Consider the following 22,258-nt stretch of genomic DNA (forward strand, 5'->3'; position numbering starts at 1 on the left):
CATAACTCGTATGGTGTCATTTCAACGGATCATGATGATGCTCTAAGTGTAAAAGCGGTAGTCACTAAAGCATAATCCACAAAAATATAATGGCGTCATAATATTTTATCTCATCATTAATCCAACAAGGTTTGGATACATCTCTCGGATACTTTATCATCACTATGATACTCCAAGAAACGTGAGTTGTAGAACAATTTCATAACTCTCTTAGATGTTCGCTAAAACTCGTAATTCAAATATTTCCACCATGATCCAATCATAGATATTTGACTTTTCTATTACGTTTATTTCCACTTCATGTTGAAATTTATTTGAACCCATTCAAATGTTTCAAACTTCTTCCTTATCGAATATATCCATATATATATACTCAATTCATTGTTGAAAGTTTTCATGAAGTAGAAGAATCTCCCGCACACAACTATGCTCAGTGAACCATATACATCATTATGTATTTTTCCACTAAGTTTGTTGCCCGTTCAACTCTTGGCCTATGAACGGTATTTTAATCATTCTCTTTAGAAAAGATTTGCAAGCGCCAAATGATTAAAAAATCAAATGACTCCAAAAATCCATTTGCATGGAGTTCCTTCATGCGTTCCTTTCTAACATGACCTAAATGGCGGTTCCACAAATAAGTGGAATTCAAATCATTTGCCTTATGGCATTTTAGCGTCAGTTTTATGTATGTGTGTTTCACCATTAAGATTTATAATAACTTATCCATCGTACATGGAGTAATGTCATAATTTGAACAACTCATTGTTTTCATTTGACCGGAGCAAAATAACAATTTATTAAGCTCTTTATTATAAATTCTAAGGGCTAGATAGAATGCCAATGACGAACATAATAACACTTTATTTTTGTTCCTGACGTGCATTCCTATTCATATTCCTTGTCAGTCACTTAGGCCATTGTATTCTTGTATTGCGTTGTTTTGTATGACACTTCATACCAACCAATATGGTACAAATACCCAAGAATTTCATTGTGAGACCTAACTAGGAATACAACCATAACATGTATATCATTTATATACACCTGAGCTAGACATTCTAGTCTTTTCTTTCTTTCTGCCAATAATCTTTTGTAGTTTCTCTTTTAGCTTTCCTCATTATTCAGAAAAACACATCAACATCATTAACTTCTAGGTTTGTTGGTCAAATACCAATAACCTTGAGGTTCTTACTTTGAAGTTGATCATCATATGACAAGTGTTCCAGATTTCACTATTAGTAACTTTGTAATATGATGAACAGTTTCACTCATAATTTTATCCATCATATCATGACGACTTTCCGAGACCATGTCTGTACATGCTAGGCTCGTAAAGTTTTAACCTTGGTATTTGCATGTGCAAATCTAGCTTGCACCCGTTTTATGCACACGTAGAATCTATCACACCCGATCATCACGTGATGCTTCGAAACGACGAGTCTTAGTAACGGTGCATATTTAAGGATGGTCACTTCATGGATATGCGAATATCGTTAGTGCCCCAATAGTTGGAGGATTGTGACGCCTTGCGTCTTCAACCTTCGTACATTCCCATAAAACTTATGAGTTTATGTAGTCTCACCAAACTTTATTCTATCATCTTGCAATAAGGTCTTAGATATCACATATATCTCATACCTTGATTATTTCTGAAAACTAAATTTTCAGCTCCTTACTTTTCAAACAGATTTGAACTTCAAGTTTCACGGAGACAAGATAACTTTAGGTACTAATTGAAACCATAGCTCTTTGAATCAACAATGTGAGGTTTACTAAAAGTTTGCAATAGGACTTAATCAATTCTTGATTCTTTGACAATACGGTACCAATCCGTAAAGTTTCTTGTCAGATTTTAACAGTATTTCTATCTCAATTACAAGACTAGCGCATGGTAGAAAACGGATGCCAATACTACAAAATTAATTCAAAATACTACTCAGACTATGTTTATGATAATTAGTTCATGTTTTAATCTAATTACTAATGAACTCCCACTTAATACAACATCCCTCATAGTTGTTAAGTGGTACACGATCCAAATTCACTACACCAAAACCGATCATCACGTGAGATGATGTAGCTTCAATGGTGAACATCAACATGTTGATCATATCATCCATATGACTCGTGTTCAACCTTTCGGTTTCCGTTGTCCCGAGGCCATGTCTGTACATGCTAGGCTCGTCAAGCAAACCCAAGTATTCCGCGTGTGCAACATGGCTTACACCCGTTGTATGTGAATCGTTGAATCTATCACATCCGATCATCACGAGATGCTTTGAAACGATTTAACTGTTACAACGGTGCATACGAGGGGAGAACACTTTATTATCTTGATATTAATGTGAGGGATCATCTTATAATGCTACCGTCGCGATCTAAGCAAAATAAGATGCATAAAAGGATTAACATCACATGCAGTTCATATGTGATATGATATGGCCCTTTTGTCTTTGTGCCTTTGATCTTCATCTCCAAAGCACGGACATGATCTCCATCATCTTCGGGCATGATCTCCATCATCGTCGGCGTAGCGTCAAGGTCCATGGCGCCGTCTTCATGGTTGTTCACCTCATGTAGCAACTATTACAACTACTTTGAAATACTACTCAACATGAAAATTAAAGACAACCATAAGGCTCCTGCCGGTTGCCACAATACAATAATGATCATCTCATACATATTCATCATTATATCATGGCCATATCACATCACCAAACCCTGCAAAAACAAGTTAGACGTCTCTAATTTGGTTTGCATATTTTACGTGGTTTAGGGTTTTCGAGAAAGATCTAATCTACCTACGAACATGAACCACAACGGTGATACTAATGTTTTCAATAGAAGAGTAAGTTGAATCTTCACTATAGTAGGAGAGACAGACACCCGCAAAGCCTCTTATGCAATACAAGTTGCATGTCGAACGAGGAACAAGTCTCATGAACGCGGTCATGTAAAGTTAGTCCGAGCCGCTTCATCCCACTATGCCACAAAGATGCAAAGTACTCAAACTAAAGATAACAAGAGCATCAACGCCCACAAACCATTGTGTTCTACTCGTGCAACCATCTATGCATAGACACGGCTCTGATACCACTGTAGGATAACGTTGCATAGAAAACAAAAATTTTCCTACGGCGAACACGCAATCCAAGCCAAGATGCAATCTAGAAGACGGTAGCAACGAGGGGGTATCGAGTCTCACCCTTGAAGAGATTCCAAAGCCTACAAGATGAGGCTCTTGTTGCTGCGGTAGACGATCACTTGCCGCTTGCAAAAACGCGTAGAAGATCTTGATCACGATCGGTTCCGGCGCCACGAACGGGCAGCACCTCCGTACTCGGTCACACGTTCGGTTGTTGATGAAGACGACGTCCACCTCCCCGTTCCAGCGGGCAGCGGAAGTAGTAGCTCCTCTTGAATCCGACAGCACGACGGCGTGGTGTCGGTGGCGGTGTAGAAGTCCGGCGGAGCTTCGCTAAGCAATGCGGGCAATATGGAGTGGAGGAGCTTGGCTAGGGTTTGGGAGGGGTGGCCGGCCACTCTATGGGGGCGGCCAGCTTATGGTCTTGGGGTGGCCGGCCCCCTCCCTTGGCCCCTCATTATATAGGTGGATCCCAAGTGTTGGTGTCCAAGTCTTCGAATAAGACCCGAAACCAAAACCTTCCATAGGAGGGGGAAACCTAGCCCAACTAGGACTCCCACCCAAAGGTGGGATTCCCACCTCCCATGTGGGGGGTGGCCGGCCCCCTATGGTGGAGTCCACTTGGGACTCCACCCCATCTAGGGCTGGCCGGCCATGGAGGTGGAGTCCCTTGTGGACTCCACCTTCCTTGGTGGTTTCTTCCGGACTTTTCTAGAACCTTCTAGAACCTTCCATAGAACCTTCCGCGACATTTTATTTCACATAAAATGACATCCTATATATGAATCTTATTCTCCGGACCATTCCGGAACTCCTCGTGATGTCCGGGATCTCATCCGGGACTCCGAACAAATATTCGAACTCCATTCCATAATTCAAGTGCTACCATTTCAACATCCAACTTTAAGTGTGTCACCCTACGGTTCGAGAACTATGCGGACATGGTTGAGTACTCACTCCGACCAATAACCAATAGCGGGATCTGGAGATCCATAATGGCTCCCACATATTCAACGATGACTTTAGTGATCGAATGAACCATACACATATATTACCAATTCCCTTTGTCTCGCGATATTTTACTTGTCCGAGGTTTGATCTTCGGTATCACTCTATACCTTGTTCAACCTCGTCTCCTGACAAGTACTCTTTACTCGTACCGTGGTATGTGGTCTCTTATGAACTCATTCATATGCTTGCAAGACATTAGACGACATTCCACCGAGAGGGCCCAGAGTATATCTATCCGTCATCGGGATGGACAAATCCCACTGTTGATCCATATGCCTCAACTCATACTTTCCGGATACTTAATCCCACCTTTATAGCCACCCATTTACGCAGTGGTGTTTGGTGTAATCAAAGTACCTTTCCGGTATAAGTGATTTACATGATCTCATGGTCATAAGGACTAGGTAACTATGTATCGAAAGCTTATAGCAAATAACTTAATGACGAGATCTTATGCTACGCTTAATTGGGTGTGTCCATTATATCATTCACACAATGACATAACCTTGTTATTAATAACATCCAATGTTCATGATTATGAAACTAATCATCTATTAATCAACAAGCTAGTTTAAGAGGCATACTAGGGACTTCTTGTTTGTCTACATATCACACATGTACTAATGTTTCGGTTAATACAATTCTAGCATGATATATAAACATTTATCATAAACATAAAGATATAAATAATAACCACTTTATTATTGCCTCTAGGGCATATCTCCTTCACCGTGTGGTTCTTGTCGTAGGCTATGATCATGATCTCTTGTAGATTGTGGAGTTAATTATCATTATGATGGTATTGATGTGATCTATCTGGTTATATTGATCTATCTTACACTAAAGGTTACTTAAATATGAACAAATTGTGGAGCTTGTTAACTCCGGCATTGAGGGTTCGTGTAATCCTACGCAATGCGTTCATCATCCAACAAAAGTGTAGAGTATGCATTTATCTATTCTGTTATGTGATCAATGTTGAGAGTGTCCACTAGTGAAAGTGTAATCCCTAGGCCTTGTTCCTAAATACTGCTATCGCTGCTTGTTTACTATTTTACTGCGTTACTACTGCTGCAATACTACCACCATCAACTACACGCCAGCAAGCTATTTTCTGGCACCGTTGCTACTGCTCATATATATTCATACCACCTGTATTTCACTATCTCTTCGCCGAACTAGTGCACCTATTAGGTGTGTTGGGGACACAAGAGACTTCTTGCTTTGTGGTTGCAGGGTTGCATGAGAGGGATATCTTTGACCTCTTCCTCCCTGAGTTCGATAAACCTTGGGTGATCCACTTAAGGGAAAACTTGCTGCTGTTCTACAAACCTCTGCTCTTGGAGGCCCAACACTGTCTACAGGAAAGGAGGGGGAACGTAGACATCAAGCACTTTTCTGGCGCCGTTGCCGGGGAGGAAAGGTAAAAGGCACTCATACTCCGGTTCTAGGTAAAGTACTTTTCTGGCGCCATTGTGTTTGTGCTCGAAGCTATTTCCTTTAGATCCTGCAATTGCAACTTTTTGTTTCTTGTTTACACTAGTTAGGCATAATGGAAAACATCTGTGAGCTCTTTGTACTATTTCCTGAGTCAAGACATGAATGGTTTAATGCGAAAATTAAAAAACCCATGGAACATGTTAGCATGAATACTTTGAACACCATTGTTGCTAATGATATGGAAAATTCTAAGCTTGGGGAAGCTGGTTTTGATGAGCATGATCTTTTTAGTCCCCCAAGCATTGAGGAGAAACTTTTCTTTGATGATACTTTTCCTCCTATTTATGATGATTATAATGATAGTAGCCTTTTGGTTCCACCTGTTATGGAGGATGAATTTGATTATGATTACAATATGCCTCCTATATTTGATGATGAGAATAATAATGATAGCTACTTTGTTGAATTTGCTCCCACTATTACTAATAAAATTGACTATGCTTATGTTGGGAGTAGTAATTATTTTATGCATGAGACTCATGATAATAATGCTTTATGTGATAGTTATATTGTTGAGTTTGCTCATGATGCTACTGAAAGTTATTATGAGAGAGGAAAATATGGTTGTAGAAATTTTCATGTTACTAAAATACCTCTCTATGTGCTGAAATTTTTGAAGCTACACTTGTTTTATCTTCCTATACTTGTTACTTTGCTCTTCATGAACTTGTTTATTTACAAGATTCCTATGCATAGGAAGCATGTTAGGCTTAAATTTGTTTCACACTTGCCTCTTGATGCTCTCTTTTTCTTCAAATACTATTTCTTGCGAGTGCATCATTAAAACTGCTGAGCCCATCTTAATGGCTATAAAGAAAGAACTTCTTGGGAGATAACCCATGTGTTATTTTGCTACAGTACTTTGTTTTATATTTGTGTCTTGGAAGTTGTTTACTACTGTAGCAACCTCTCCTTATCTTAGTTTTGTGTTTTGTTGTGCCAAGTAAAGCCGTTGATAGAAAAGTAAGTACTAGATTTGGATTACTGCACAGTTCCAGATTTCTTTGCTGTCACGAATCTGGGTCCACCTCCCTGTAGGTAGCTCAGAAAATTAAGCCAATTTACGTGCATGATCCTCAGATATGTACGCAACTTTCATTCAATTTGAGCATTTTCATTTGAGCAAGTCTGGTGCCATTTTAAAATTCGTAAATACGAACTGTTCTGTTTTGACAGATTCTGCCTTTTATTTCGCATTGCCTCTTTTGCTATGTTGGATGAATTTCTTTGATCCATTAATGTCCAGTAGCATTATGCAATGTCCAGAAGTGTTAAGAATGATTGTGTCACCTCTGAATATGTTAATTTTTATTGTGCACTAACCCTCTAATGAGTTGTTTCGAGTTTGGTGTGGAGGAAGTTTTCAAGGATCAAGAGAGGAGGATGATATACTATGATCAAGGAGAGTGAAAGCTCTAAGCTTGGGGATGCCCCGGTGGTTCACCCCTGCATATATCAAGAAGACTCAAGCGTCTAAGCTTGGGGATGCCCAAGGCATCCCCTTCTTCATCGACAACATTATCAGGTTCCTCCCCTGAAACTATATTTTTATTCCATCACATCTTATGTGCTTTGCTTGGAGCGTCGGTTTGTTTTTGTTTTTGTTTGTGTTTGAATAAATTGGATTACATCATGCTTGTGTGGTAGAGAGACACGCTCCGCTGTAGCATATGGACAAGTATGTCCTTGGTTTCTACTCATAGTATTCATGGCGAAGTTTCTTCTTCGTTAAATTGTTATATGGTTGGAATTGGAAAATGATACATGTAGTAATTGCTATAAATGTTTTGGGTAATGTGATACTTGGCAATTGTTGTGCTCATGATTAAGCTCTTGCATCATATGCTTTGCACCCATTAATGAAGAAATACATAGAGCATGCTAAAATTTGGTTTGCATATTTGGTTTCTCTAAGGTCTAGATAATTTCTAGTATTGAGTTTGAACAACAAGGAAGACGGTGTAGAGTCTTATAATGTTTTCAATATGTCTTTTATGTGAGTTTTGCTGCACCGGTTCATCCTTGTGTTTGTTTCAAATAAGCCTTGCTAGCCTAAACCTTGTATCGAGAGGGAATACTTCTCATGCATCCAAAATACTTGAGCCAACCACTATGCCATTTGTGTCCACGATACCTACCTACTACATGGTATTTTCCGCCATTCCAAAGTAAATTGCTTGAGTGCTACCTTTAAAATTCCATCATTCACCTTTGCAATATATAGCTCATGGGACAAATAGCTTAAAAACTATTGTGGTATTGAATATGTAATTATGCACTTTATCTCTTATTAAGTTGCTTGTTGTGCGATAACCATGTTCACTGGGGACGCCATCAACTATTCATTGTTGAATTTCATGTGAGTTGCTATGCATGTCCGTCTTGTCTGAAGTAAGAGAGATCTACCACCCTATGGTTAAGCATGCATATTGTTAGAGAAGAACATTGGGCCGCTAACTAAAGCCATGATCCATGGTGGAAGTTTCAGTTTTGGACATATATCCTCAATCTCAAATGAGAAATTTATTAATTGTTGTTACATGCTTATGCATAAAAGAGGAGTCCATTATCTGTTGTCTATGTTGTCCCGGTATGGATGTCTAAGTTGAAGAATAATCAATAGCGAGAAATCCAATGCGAGCTTTCTCCTTAGACCTTTGTACAGGCGGCATAGAGGTACCCCATTGTGACACTTGGTCAAAACATGTGCATTGTGATGATCCGGTAGTCCAAGCTAATTAGGACAAGGTGCGGGCACTATTAGTACACTATGCATGAGGCTTGCAACTTGTAAGATATAATTTACATGATACATATGCTTTATTACTACCGTTGACAAAATTGTTTCATGTTTTCAAAATCAAAGCTCTAGCACAAATATAGCAATCGATGCTTTCCTCTTTGAAGGACCATTCTTTTACCTTTATTGTTGAGTCAGTTCACCTATTTCTCTCCACCTCAAGAAGCAAACACTTGTGTGAACTGTGCATTGATTCTTACATATTTGCATATTGCATTTGTTATATTGCTTTGCATTGACAATTATCCATGAGATATACATGTTATAAGTTGAAAGCAACCGCTGAACTTCATCTTCCTTTGTGTTGCTTCAATACCTCTACTTTGAATTATTGCTTTATGAGTTAACTCTTATGCAAGACTTATTGATGCTTGTCTTTAAGTACTATTCATGAAAAGTCTTTGCTTTATGATTCACTTGTTTACTCATGTCATATACATTGTTTGGATTGCTGCATTCACTACATATGCTTTACAAATAGTATGATCAAGATTATGATGGCATGTCACTCCAGAAATTATCTTTGTTATCGTTTTACCTGCTCGGGACGAGCAGAACTAAGCTTGGGGATGCTGATACGTCTCCAACGTATCGATAATTTCTTATGTTCCATGCCACATTGTTGATGTTATCTACATGTTTTATGCACACTTTATGTCATATTCGTGCATTTTCTGGAACTAACCTATTAACAAGATGCCGAAGTGCCAGTTCCTGTTTTCTGCTGTTTTTGGTTTCAGAAATCCTAGTAACGAAATATTCTCGGAATTGGACGAAATCAATGCCCAGGTTCCTATTTTTCCCGGAACCATCCAGAACACCCGAGAGCCGCCAGAGGGGAGCCCTGGGGGCCCCACACCACACCCTGGCGCGGCCAGAGGGGGGGCCGCGCCGCCCTATGGTGTGGGCCCCCCAGAAGCCCTCCTGCGCCGCCTCTTCGCCTATATAAAGCCTCCGTCGCGAAAACCCTGATACGTTCGACGAAAACCACAGAAACCTTCCAGAGCCGCCGCCATCGCGAGGCCAAGATCTGGGGGACAGGAGTCTCTGTTCCGGCACGCTGCCAGAACGGGGAAGTGCCCCCGGAAGGCTTCTCCATCGACACCGCTGCCATCTCCACCGCCATCTTCATCACCGCTGCTACTCCCATGAGGAGGGAGTAGTTCTCCATCGAGGCTCGGGGCTGTACCGGTAGCTATGTGGTTAATCTCTCTCCATGTACTTCAATACAATGATCTCATGAGCTGCTTTACATGATTGAGATTCATATGAGTTTTGTATCACAATTCATCTATGTGCTACTCTAGTGATGTTATTAAAGTAGTTCTATTCCTCCTGCACGTGTGTAAAGGTGACTAGTGTGTGCACCGTGTGGTTCTTGTCGTAGGCTATGATCATGATCTCTTGTAGATTGTGGAGTTAATTATCATTATGATGGTATTGATGTGATCTATCTGGTTATATTGATCTATCTTACACTAAAGGTTACTTAAATATGAACAAATTGTGGAGCTTGTTAACTCCGGCATTGAGGGTTCGTGTAATCCTACGCAATGCGTTCATCATCCAACAAAAGTGTAGAGTATGCATTTATCTATTCTGTTATGTGATCAATGTTGAGAGTGTCCACTAGTGAAAGTGTAATCCCTAGGCCTTGTTCCTAAATACTGCTATCGCTGCTTGTTTACTATTTTACTGCGTTACTACTGCTGCAATACTACCACCATCAACTACACGCCAGCAAGCTATTTTCTGGCACCGTTGCTACTGCTCATATATATTCATACCACCTGTATTTCACTATCTCTTCGCCGAACTAGTGCACCTATTAGGTGTGTTGGGGACACAAGAGACTTCTTGCTTTGTGGTTGCAGGGTTGCATGAGAGGGATATCTTTGACCTCTTCCTCCCTGAGTTCGATAAACCTTGGGTGATCCACTTAAGGGAAAATTTGCTGCTGTTCTACAAACCTCTGCTCTTGGAGGCCCAACACTGTCTACAGGAAAGGAGGGGGAACGTAGACATCAATAACGTCCTTCATGGGAGCCGCTCTTTGAAAGTCTGTTTGACAAGGGGGTTAGAGTGCCCACTACCATTCGTTGACAACAACAAACACCTCTCAAAACTTTATTTTTATGCTCTCTATATGATTTCAAAACTTAAAAAGCTCTAGCACATGATTTAATCCCTGCTTCCCTCTGCGAAGGGCCTTTCTTTTACTTTATGTTGAGTCAGTTTACCTACTCCTTTCTATCTTAGAAGCAAACACTTGTGTCAACTGAGTGCACTGATTCTTGCATGCTTACTTATTGCACTCATCATATTACTTTGTGTTGACAATTATCCATGAGATATACATGTTAAAAGTTGAAAGCAATTGCTGAAACTTAAATCTTCCTTTGTGTTGCTTCAAAACCTTTTATTAAGAATCTATTGCTTTATGAGTTAACTCTTATGCAAGACTTTTTGATGCTTGTCTTGAAAGTACTATTTATGAAAAGTTTTTGCTATATGATTCAGGTGTTTAGTCATTATCTATTTGTTAGCAAACTATAGACCATTGCTTTGAGTCACTTCATTCATCTCATATGCTTTACAATAGTATTGATCAAGATTATGTTGGTAGCATGTCACTTCAGAAATTATTCTTTTTATCGTTTACCTACTCGAGGGCGAGTAGGAACTAAGCTTGGGGATGCTTGATACGTCTCCAACGTATCTATAATTTCTTATGTTCATGCTAGTTTTATGACAATACCTACATGTTTTATTCATACTCTATAATATTTTTATGCATTTTCTGGGACTAGCCTATTAACAAGATGTCACAGTGCCAGTTCCTGTTTTCTGCTGTTTTTTATTTCAGAAAAGCTAGTTTACAAATATTCTCGGAATTGGACGAAACAAAAGGCCAAGTCCCTATTTTTCCAGCACCGTCACGGAGTCTGAAGGAGAGACGAAGAGGGGCCACGAGCTGGCCACCTCATAGGGGGGCACGGCCCCACCTTCTGCCGCGCCGCAAGGTGGGGTTGGCCCCTCGGGACTCCACCGACGTCGCCCCTTCGCTTATATATTGCCCCAGACGCAAAAACCCTAAAGAATCCAGCCATATTCCACGAAGAGTTCTGCAGCGCCGCCGCCATCGACGATAAGTTTCGGGGGACCGAATCTCTGTTCCGGCACGCCGCCGGGACGGGGAATTGCCCCCGGAGTCATCTCCATCGACACCACCACCATCTTCATCGCCGTTGCTGTCTCCCATGATGAGGAGGGAGTAGTTCTCCCCCGAGGCTGAGGGCTCTACCGGTAGCTATGTGGTTCATCTCTCTCTCCCATGATGTGATCTTTATGTGATCATGAGCTTTGTAATCTAGTTGAATATGTAGATGTTACTCTTGTCTATATGCACTCTAGAGGTTACTTTAATATGAACTCCGAAGTCACTCTCCACGGTGTGATGCTGACAGTGTGCGCATCGTGTGTGATTCCTTTATGACGTTGTGGAGCTTGTTTACTCCGGCTTGAGGTGTGCTTTTGCAGCCCTACACAATGAATGGTGTTTGTTATCCAACAAGAGAGTGTTTGAGAGTAGCATTTATTTATTCAATTATGTGATCATTGTTGAGAGTGTCCACTAGTGAAAGTATGATCCCTAGGCCTTGTTTCTAAGCATTGAAACACCGTTTCCAGCAAGTTCTGCTACATGTTCTCTTGCTGCCATTTTTATTTCAGATTGCAATTACTACTTATAATCATCCATATTACTTGTATTTCACTATCTCTTCGCCGAACTAGTGCACCTATACATCTGACAAGTGTATTAGGTGTGTTGGGGACACAAGAGACTTCTTGTATCTTAATTGCAGGGTTGCTTGAGAGGGATATCTTTGACCTCTACCTCCCTGAGTTCGATAAACCTTGGGTGATTCACTTAAGGGAAACTTGCTGCTGTTCTACAAACCTCTGCTCTTGGAGGCCCAACACTGTCTCCAGCGGCGCGACGCAAACGGACGCTGAGCGACTGTTTTCGTCCACCGTGACCGGAAATGCGTCTGGGCCCTGCTCCAGCGGGGCGACGCAAAGTGACCGAGCTGTCCGCGGAGACGCAAACCTGGCTCAAATATGCGCCAGGTTTGCGTCTCCGCGGACGCTCCGCGGTCGCGCCGAGCGTCCTCCATTTCTTACCCGGTCCCTCAAGTCAGGGACAAGGAAATCGACCGCTTTGATTTGCTTCTTTTCCCCCTTCTTTGCTGCCCTAGTGCGACGCCACCACCCTAACCCCACCCCGCTGCCGTCCCGCCGCAGCGCCGCAGTACTCGCCGTCGGCTCCGTTGTCGCCGCGCGGGAGAGCAGGATCATACTCGAGGTTGGCTCCGGCGCGTACATGCCGGCTGTTTTGGGGCCAAACGTTGCCGGTTGTGCCGCCCTTCCGCGCCGCCCACGACCTGTTCGGTCAATTGTGCCGGTAGGTTTCTTCTCCTGTTTTTGGCGCTATTTGTGCGCGGCCATTGATCAATAGTTTGTACGCACACAGATAGACATGTGGAATATGGTGGAGAAGTTCCGCGCAGAGGTCATTGACTCCTCTTCCGACGAGGAGTCCGATCAGTCGACGCGGACATTGGCAACTAATGCGGCCTCCATGATCCACGAGTTCACCTCAAACCCGGGGCCGGTGCACCGGGGCTCTGTGAAGGGGCGCTCCAAAAACCTGTCGCGCAACAGAGTGGCAGGGCAGTCCCGCCTCCACAACGACTACTTCCACCTCACCAATCCGGTGTTCCCGGAAAAAGTGGTCCGGCGCCGGTACAGGATGTCAAGGGACATGTTCTTGGTCATTCTACGGGCGTCAGAAACTACAACCCCTACTTCCAATGCAGGCCCGATGCAACAGGTGCGCTAGGCTTCACCTCCTACCAAAAATGCTCTGCGGCTATTCGCATGCTCTCATACGGAATGGCTGCTGATATATTCGATGAGTATCTTCGAATGGGTGAGAGCACCTGCCTTGAGGCCATGTACAGGTTTTGCCGAGCCGTGATTGCCGTGTTCGGACATCATTACTGTACGGAGCCAACTGTTGAGGATACAAGGCAGCTCCTGTCTATCAACGAGTCTAGAGGGTTCTCAGGAATGATTGGCAACATAGATTGCATGTACTGGGAGTGGAAAACTGTCCATTTGGATGGCAAGATCAGTACAGCGGGCATGAGGAGGGATGGACTGTCATTCTTGAAGCTATCATACTCAAGATTTATGGATTTCGCATTCATTTTTTGGCATGGCCGGTTCCAACAATGACATCAATGTGTTGCACCGATCACCAGTTTTCAATAGGCTCATGCAAGGCAAAACTCCCCGGGTGAGCTACTAGATAAATGGAAATGAATACGACAAGCCATATTATCTTGCTGATGGCATCAACCCTGACTGGGCCACACTGTTGAAGACTGTTCGTAATCCAAACTCCGAGAAGATGAGGAGGTTTGCCAAGATGCAAGAGGCTTGCGTGAAAGATGTGGAGCGCGGATTTGCTGTGCTCCAAGCTCGGTGGGCAATTGTCTGTCACCCGACAAGAACATGGTCGCTGAAGACCATGCATGTAACATCCCAAATTTCAATAAAAGAGAGAAGAGGAATTCCAGAGATCCAAAATTCAGAACCAACAAAAACTTTTAAATTACATATAGTGCCCTGCATAGGACTTGTGCATTTTGAGTGATATGCCATGATATTTGCTTTATGGATTATGTGATGAACTCTAAAACCCTAAAGTGATCAAGTGAAGATCACCAACCCAATTAAATCAAAAAGAGAAATAAATCAAATAAGGATAAAACCCTAAAAACCCTAACATATGGCTTATGCCATTTTTGCAAACTTTGACCCTAGACCCATTTGACCTTCACCATTACTTGTAATATGTTATTAAATAGTTATTACAACTTTGGGAATCAAAGAAATACCATTTAAGCCAAACCCGAAATCAAAATATGCTCACATAGAATAATGGTCATTTTTGACATTTACAATCTGGTCACCACTTTGAGCCACTAGATTTCAAGATTTCTAAACTAAACAAATTCCATTCTTTGCATGTCATCCAAGTACACAACAAGGTGAACAACTTCTGTAAAGAGCATCACACCAAATTCATCTTGGATCAAAAGTTAGAAGCAAGCAAAGAGGAGACTTTGAAATAATTGCAAGATCACCAATTTTCAAACTTTGATCAAACCAGGCCACTTCTTGCTCACCACTTGACTCATCCATGACCTCTGGACCCCACCCTACCTAGCCCATGCAAGGAGACACCATGGACACGGCCAAACATGGCGTGGCCATGACCATGCCGGCCTCGTTCCACCTTGACGCGCCACCCTTCTCTCCCTGCATCTCCAGCCCGTGCCACCTTGCCAAATGGCTAGCCCTTGATCTCCTGAGATTGCCCGTACACGCCGTTGAACGAGAGGACGCCGACACGACCCGCACGGAGCGCGCACACGACGCTCTAGGTACGCCGCCAACGGCATGGCGACGTCACCAGCGCACGGACACGCGCGACACGGGCACGCGTCGTTCGCCGTACCTCGCCGTACCCCGACCACCTCCGCGCGCCCTGGTACTTGTCTCGCCACGCGGAGCTCGCCGGACAAGCTGCCGTCACCCCCTAGCGCCTAAGGTCGCCGGAGAGGACACGACCGCCCGCCACGGCCGCGACAGTACACGCACGGCCCCGACCACCGTACGCCTTGCATTGATGCGCCGTGGACGCTCGGAGATTCGCCGTACCGTCATGATCGCCGCTGCATCATTGCCTAGCTCTCTAGCTCGCCGGAGACGCCGCGCCCACGACGACCCTAACCCTGCCCCGCAGCACCCTCTCCCTCCTATAAATAGAGCACTCCCCCGAGCAATCCCAGCACACCACCATGATCTCCTCTCACCCCTGCTTCTCCTCACACCGCTAGCCACCTCAATCGACGCCGGAGTTGCTGCAATCGGACGATCGGAGCCGCGGAAGCCCTGGAGAAATCGCCGTCGATCCAGGCCACCTCGAGCTCCGCCACTACTACAGGCTGCCTCGCCGTCGTCTACACCTTCGTCACGCACACTGCCAACCCTAGCTGGAGCCACGGTGAGCTCGCCGACCCCCTACCTCGCCACGACAGTAGCTCGCTCTCGCCAGAGAAGACGACGTCGCTCGTCCGTCCGATCTCGTTCTAATCCAACGCACCGCATCGCTCGTACCGCTTCAGGCGTTATGAGTGACTGACGGGTGGAGCCCACCGTCAGACAGCCCACGCGTGCGTGGACGCGTGGTGGGCTGGACTTGGGCTGTTTAATTCGTTTCGGCCCAGTTAGTTTTCCCGCGCAGCCCAGTAATTCAAATCTGAATTTCCCAAATCCAATTAAATTCAATACTGGCCCTGACTTTGAAATTCAATAGAATCTGTTTGGCTTGGCCAAATTTAGCAAACTTTATGTTGTTGAAAAGCCACTGAAAAGATCTACAACTTGCCACTGGTCTCACTGTGAGATCTGTTGTAGAAATAATGTGACAAAAAGATCAAGTCAGGGACTTTTGCACATTCAAATAAATATTAAAAATCAACAAAAAAATGATATTTAGTAAATTCTAACTCCAATAGCTCACATTTAACTTACACTAATTGTTTCTGCAATAAAATGGTGTGGTCACTTTGGATGATCATGGCCTAGTTTAAATAATGGACAATATGGCTAGTTTACTTAAGTGATATGGTCCAAAACTATTATGGAAATCATATGAAGTATTTTACTTCATTTAAATCTTGTCTCAAGTACTTTCATATGAAGTTTGGACCCCCGGTCATATACTATCACATGAAATACTTGGAGATATTAAATCATTTGTGAAATTGTTAAATAGTATGAGGTATCTCTACCTCATTTAAATCATTTTCTCAAATGATAATGATGAATGGTTGACTTAAGTCAATATAAATTCATGTAGGATTATTTGAGAAATTCAATCTTAAGAAGATTCAATGAGAGGAAATTATTTTCCTCAAGAACTAAATGGAAACTATTACCTACATATGTAATGAGAGGAAATTATTTTTCTTCAATAAAGAAAACTAATGCACCTAATTATGTTATGTGTGTGCTTAGCATAGTTTGTGTGAAATAATGATGTGCTTAGTATAGCTCTTGAGCTTGCTTAGTGATTATACCTCGTATTCAAATTTAGATGCTAGCACCGGAGAATACCAGGAAGAGGAAGGATTCTACCAAGAGGAGGAAGAAGAGAACCTTGAGAACTACCAAGGCAAGCTAACACTCTTGCAAAGTGCAAAGCCCCTTTGGGGCAAGGCACCATGATTCTTATCTTTCTTAACACAAGCCTATCCCAAGTTTTTACCATACAAGTTTTACTTGTTTATTTCAAAGAGTTACTTGGATAAGTTAACTTGGTCTAAGTGAATAAGATTACTAGAGTAGCAAAGTTAGTCTCAAGCTAGCCAAGCAAGATAGCACCCCTCATGATTAGTGCTAGTGCTAAAATACTAAAACTTGACTACTCTAGATGGGAACATGTGACTTGATTTGAATTTGAAAACTTGGAATGATGAATCATTCCATTGAATGATTTATATGTACAAGAGAAGATATTGATTTTTTGATATAAACCTGATATTGGTTTGAATGCGATACCTTTCCAATTTTGAGTACCCCCACAATACCTGATTATGGGTAGGGCTTAACTGGAAATTTATACATCTTAGTATGGGTTCCCTCTGAACACACATCATAGGGGTTATGCCAAGGCTGCCTCCGTTGTTGAGAAATGATGTGAATTGAGGTGAATTGTACGGCCAAGCCCTGTGCAGTTCCCAGGTTGACAGTTGGTCTTCACTGGGAGGCCAAGCTCATGGGGAGAGGTGCTCATACTAGGGTTTGTAAGTGAAAGGTTATGGTTGATGATCTGCGTACTGTGTTACGATGATTCGGGATTATCCCGACGGATAAAATCAAATGTTGTGGCACAAGTGTGCAACCTCTGCAGAGTGTAAATCTATTCGAATAGCCGTGTCCACGGTTACGGACGGTTGGAAAGGCCATACAGTTTCCGGTGTCAGATTTTTGAAAATGTTGGTGAAATGAATGGTGACTTGGTGACTTGTTGAATTACAACAAATGTTGTGGGAATGACACTAATGTTCCCACTTGAGTTAGTTAGTACCTGAATAAGTCTTTGCTCAAATATTTGTGAACTAAAATTTGGCTTTATGCAAATTAAACTAGAGCTTAGCATTCCTTACTAAAATTGTAGCACTTACATTAGTGTTAGTTTGCAAGTACTTAAAGTACTTACGGCTTTGTCCCTGGCTATTCAAATGGCTAGAGTATGAAGATGAACAGAACTATGATGTCTACGCACGCTTCTATTCCTGTAGACAGTGTTGGGCCTCCAAGAGCAGAGGTTTGTAGAACAGCAGCAAGTTTCCCTTAAGTGGATCACCCAAGATTTATCGAACTCAGGGAGGAAGAGGTCAAAGATATCCCTCTCAAGCAACCCTGCAATCACGATACAAGAAGTCTCTTGTGTCCCCAACACACCTAATACACTTGTCAGATGTATAGGTGCACTAGTTCGGCGAAGAGATAGTAAAATACAAGTGGTATGAACGAATATGAGCAGTAGTAACGGCGCCAGAAAAGTGCTTGCTGGCGTGCAGTTGATGGTAGTAATATTGCAGGAAGTAAAGTTGCAGTAAAACAGTAAACAAGCGATGATTGCAGTATTTGGAAACAAGGCCTAGGGATCATACTTTCACTAGTGGGCACTCTCAACATTGATCACATAAATAAATAAGTTCTCTTCCTTTGTGCTACATATACTCTTGTTTGATAATGAACACCATTCGTTGTGTAGGGCTACAAGAGCACCTCAATGCCGGAGTTAACAAGCTCCACAACATTCGGCATTCATATTTAAGTAACCTTTAGAGCATAATAGATCTTTGCAATTTAAACCGAGTACTAACATAGCATACACACTGTCACCTTTACACTATGAAGGGGGAATAAATCACATCAATACTATCATAGTAATAATTAACTCCATAACCTACAAGAGATTATGATCATAACCTACGCCAAGTACTACACGATGCACACACTGTCACCATTACATCATGAAGGAGGAATAGAATACTTTAATAACATCACAAGAGTAGCACATAGACTAATAGTGATATAAAACTCATATGAATCTCAATCATGTAAGGCAGCTCATGAGATCATTGTATTGAAGTACATAGGAGAGAGATTAACCACATAGCTACCGGTATAGCCCTTAGCCTCGATGGAGAACTACTCCCTCCTCATGGGAGACAGCAGCGGTGGTGAAGATGGCGGTGGTGTCGATGGAGATGCCTTCTGGGGGCACTTCCCCGTCCCGGTGGCGTGCCGGAACAGAGACTCCTGTCCCCCAGATCTTGGCTTCACGATGGCGGCGGCTAACCGGGTAAACCCTGGTGAATTCGGATGTAACTTTTTCCCAGGATTTTTTTGATATATTATACGTTTTTTTTCGACGTCGTATGCAAAAGTTATTGCGGTTTTACCATTTTTCAAAACTTTTTTGCAAAAAAAGTGAAAATTCAAATTTGTTAATTTTCCCTAATAGTAGGTTGCATAACATACAAGAATCTGAAAACATTTTATTTTTTGAATTTTCTATCATTTTCTTTTCTATTTTACAGTGTCAAAAAAGGTGATCCACGGGGGGGGGGGGGGGGGGTGTAATAAAGGTCTACCCTTTAGTACCGGTTCGTGTCACGAACCGGTACTAAAGGTTTTTCAGCTGACGCGAACCCTTTAGTACTGGTTCGTGTCACGAACCGGTATTAAAGGTCCTTACGAACCGGTACTAAAGGTCTGGGCAGCGCAACCGGTACTAATGCACCCTTTAGTACCGGTTCGTAAGGGAACCGGTATTTATGGCTTAGATGGATGAGAGGTTTTCTACTAGTGTGGCTATTGCCGGCCTATCTACGAGTAGCCAGTACCAGTGGTGGAGATTCATCTTCAAATACTATGCCATACTAGATGAGTTCGGATCCATTTACGAAAACCATAGATTGCGGCAAAAAAAACTTCGCGGAGAACTGCTTCGACCCACAATTAAACACACTCCATGCCTCACCTAGACGGAGTAGCGACGCGTGGGTCGCCCCTAGATCAGCCCGAGAAAGATGAATGTAAGGGGAGCGACGGAAGAAGGGTGAAAAGTCTCGATGTTGACGAGAGTCGGCGCGAGGAAATAAACCCTACCATGAGGGGAAGCTATAGGTTTGGGGTTCTCGTACAATTATCTTTATTTCTTTATGTTTTAAACTTGAGTTAATTTATTCTTAATACTCCCCAGAGAGTAGTACTTGTTCAAGTGGGTCATACTACTTTTACGTCTCTTTATGGTAGAGTGAAGTGAATGCTCCTTATGGAGGAAACTGGATCAGCTTTAGGTTTAATTGATCTATCTCTCATTAACATGGTGACGTATAAAATAAAGCATGCATGAATATGATCTATTCAAACATGCAAACATCATGGTTTTCAAATGGGATATATACACAACTTGTCAAAAATCCACACACTAGGCATTCATGCAAGTGCGGGCTAATACTTGTCACACCAGTGTGTACATTAATGTTGTTGACAATGGAGGTGTCATCTGTAGAAGGATAGATAGAGAGATATGCGGAATATGATGGATGATGTATTGCGCCTCTCGGGCGAGTATATATAGTGATACAGACTTGGAGGCTAAGATAGCTCTCCTAGAGATATGGTAGGTAGAGATTACAAATCCTAGACTACCTAATATACCTATACCAAATATATCTCTAACACTCCCTCGCAGTCGTAGCGGTAGTGACGTGAACAACAGTAGCGTCGCAGACGGTCAGACTGGAGAGAAGCCGAAGGTAGGAACCAGCGGACTAACACTCCCCCGCAGTCGTAGCGTGAGCATCGTGGACGATGTTGCGTCGCAGATGCTCGGACTGTAGAGGAAGCTGGTGAGGCGCAGGCGAGTTGGTACCCTTTATGCCGATGTCGAGGTAGCCGAGAGCGTGGGTGCTGCAACCTTGGTCGAGGGAGCCGCGCGAGGGATTGCCGTGGTCGATGTCGTGGGCGGGTGCCGGTGTCGATGTAGCCGCAAGCGCGTAGTGCGTGAGGAGAGTGACGGAGACGCGTCGAGGCAGTCGTGGAGGTTGTCGATGCAGTCCGAGCCGTCGAGGACGAGGTGCGGCCCTAGTTTTGCCAGAACCAGGCGCACATCGGGGACGAAGGCATACTTCGGTTTTGCCAGAACCGAGTACACATAGAAGAAGTCGGTGACGCGGTCGAGGCAGTCGTAGAGGCGATGCCGAAGAAGACGTTGTCGAAGCCGATGAAGACGAGACGTCTGGCGCGAGTTTGCCAGACTCGGGAACGTGTCGGGGACGAAGGCACTTCCGGTGTTGCCAGTACCGGGCATGCGAGGGGCAGGGACCATCATGAACTTATCGCCGTGTCAGAGGGACTAGCAGAGGAGGCCTCCGGAAGCGTCGCGGTCGCAGATCGACGGAGATGCCGACGCTGCCCGTGGTTCTCAGAGTAGAGTAGCAGGTGGTGTAGACGGGGACGAGGCGATGGCACGGGCGACGAAGTCGAGACTGTTGGAGACGTAGAAGGCGGCTAATCCAGCGGTGACCAGGGGTGGTCATGCTGGACGCCTAGACGGGCGTTGCGGTGGTCGGCGAGCCCAGCGCGACCTGAAGTGGTTGGCGAGCCCAGCGGCGACCTAGGGTGGGGGCGCGGCGGTGGTACACGAAGTAGGCGAGGAAGACCCAGCGGCGTGACGAAGACCATGCGCGGATGGAGGCGACCCGCGCTGAAGGGGCGGCGCTGTGGTGGCCTCGGACATCGACGCGCGGTGAACAGCGAAGGCGACCGCGTGCAGCAACGGCACGGCCCGAGGGGGCGGCGTAGCTGTAGCCGCAGCAGAGGGTGCGGCGGGGGTCGAGGACGAGGTCGTGGAGGGGCAACCGGCGCGGCAGCCGGAGCAGCCGGCTTAGCGACCGGGTCAGCCGGCGCGGCAGCCGGTGCAGCCGGCCGACCGCCCGGGGCAGCCGCCGCGGCAGCCGGTGCAGCCGGCCTAGCGACCGGGGCGGCCGGCGCGGCAGAGGCTAGCGGCGTGGACCAAAGGCGGCGACGCTGCGGCCCGAAGGGGTGATGCAGCGGCAACCCTTTGCTCGATCGGTGGTAGGCGCGTGCTCGGGGACTTGCTTGGCGTAGATGTGCGCGGGGTCGGTTGATCAGACCGACGGCGGCGCTACATGTGCCATGGCGTGGACGACGCGCAGATCGGAGTCGATGGCGGCGTTGTCGATGTAGTCCCGGGCGATGACGGCGAAGACGGACCAGCGATGGAGACCGCGCGGGCGAGACAGCCTGCGGCGTCGCACGTAGGGACGCCCCGTGTGCGGCGCGTGAGGCTGTGCCATGCGGTTGATGGCCGGTGTAGGTCGATGCCGTTGTCGGAGTAGAGGCGCAAGAGGATGACGGCGATGGGCGACTCAATCCGATCTATGATCAGTAAAACCAAAAAGAAAGCGTCGGTCGAGCGACCGGCGGAGCAAAAAGAAAACCAATCTACGGATTGGAAAAAAAGGACTCGAGGGCAGCGGATCAACGGATCGGCGGACGAACCCTCATACGGGTTGCGCGGCCCCCGGAGTAGGCCATGGAGATTGACCTCCCCGGGG

The sequence above is a fragment of the Lolium perenne genome, chromosome 2 (genome assembly GCF_019359855.2).
Source record: "Lolium perenne isolate Kyuss_39 chromosome 2, Kyuss_2.0, whole genome shotgun sequence".
Taxonomy (NCBI): Eukaryota; Viridiplantae; Streptophyta; class Magnoliopsida; order Poales; family Poaceae; genus Lolium; species Lolium perenne.